This window comes from Pinus tabuliformis, chromosome 9 (assembly GCF_031772625.1).
Source record: "Pinus tabuliformis cultivar Carrire ecotype Pingquan chromosome 9, CPIR1, whole genome shotgun sequence".
Classification (NCBI taxonomy): domain Eukaryota; kingdom Viridiplantae; phylum Streptophyta; class Pinopsida; order Pinales; family Pinaceae; genus Pinus; species Pinus tabuliformis.
This window is the reverse complement of record NC_142307.1, coordinates 475,155,748-475,157,281: the sequence shown is the minus strand read 5'-3', so window position 1 is coordinate 475,157,281 and position 1,534 is coordinate 475,155,748. Positions and strand designations below refer to the sequence as shown.

At 43.3% G+C, this 1,534-nt stretch overlaps 1 pseudogene; it reads right to left on the bottom strand.

Annotated features, from left to right (window-relative positions):
* Positions 1-452: 452 nt before the first annotated feature.
* LOC149149266 (rust resistance kinase Lr10 pseudogene) lies at positions 453-1,217 on the bottom strand (annotated as a pseudogene).
* Between the last annotated feature and the right edge of the window lie 317 nt (positions 1,218-1,534).

The window sequence follows — 1,534 nt, the reverse complement described above, 5'->3', positions numbered from 1 at the left end:
TATAAAATCTACAACGTGAATCCAGATCGTTCATCGACATTATAAATGTATTTGGAAACTTAAAAAGCCCGAAATATTCATAAAATCTACAATGTAAATCCAGATCGATCGATAAGGATAAGAACGGTGATGCCACAGGCCCCAGACTTTGAATATAACATAGATAGCATGGTAGAGATACCGAATTTGAATAACCCAATCTCCCCTACTTATCAATTGAAGATTCTTCAGAACTTGACAGCAAAGGTATTTCGGGTATTTCAGGGGTAGCGGGCATTTCAGTTGCAACTGGGGATATATCGAAGCCCAAAGGAGGATTGGCCACGTTGTCTGCATTGCCTTCTAACATCTGAACAACACTGGCCATACAAGGCCGATCTGTGGAGTTGTATTGTATGCACCAAAGCCCAACTTTGGTCATAACCCTAATCATCTTCTCCTCGTTTTCTGTTTCAATTTCTCCTCTTCCTTCTCTCAATCGCGTCCCTAACTCCCCACTCCAGCAGTTTGGAAACCCTGTCGGGAAAGTACCATTGACTGGAACGGCTCAACTGCACATCAAGATTCTTTCTAACCCCAAGAATCTCTATCAAGAGTATTCCGAAACTATATACGTCTGCTTTATCTGTGACAGGACCTGCGTCGCTCTGACACAGCTCTGGAGCAACATAACCGGGCGTGCCTCTCCCAGCTGTCATTGATATATGGTCGTCTCCCTTCCCACAAAGTTTGGCCAGACCGAAATCTGAAACTTTTGGTGTGAACTCGGCGTCCAGCAATATATTGTGAGGTTTGATGTCGAAGTGTACGATGAGCTTGTTGCAATCCTGGTGCAAATATGCAATTCCTTGAGCCGCACCCAGAGCTATTGAATACAATTGTTCCCACTTCAACACTCCCCCTTCCTCTTTTCCGGCAAATATAAAGTTATCCAGAGATGTATTAGGCATGTATTCATATAGCAGCGCGCTTGTAAAGCTTTCAAAGCAAAACCCCAACAGATGAACCAAATTGACATGGTGGAGATGTCCAATGGTGGCCACTTCGTTAATGAAGTGGGCCTCGCTGTGCCTATGCCTATCTAGAAGCTTCACAGCCACTAGGGTTCCATTTTGTAGCTTGCCTTTATAAACCACACTGTAACCTCCTTCACCCAACTTTTCTGCGAAGTCGTTTATGATCTTCTTGAGTTGAGACTGTGAATATCTAGTTGACATTGGCATTTCATAAGCATATTCCCTTAGGAATTTCTCCACCAATGAAATAGAGGTACCTCGAGGAGATTTAATGCTCCTCAGGAAGTCATGACAAGTGATGTGTTGGAACTACTACACACCTACATGCGGGCTCTTAGTTAGAGCATGTGACTACATGCAAGATTCCTTCTGCATGATTTACTCCTTGATTTGCTCCTTCTTTAACTCTGCAACTGGTTAGTTCTTCTACATGATTTACTCCCCGATTTGCTCCTTCTTTAACTCCGCAACTGGTTAGTTCTTCTGCATGATTTACTCCCTGATTTGCTCCTTCTTTC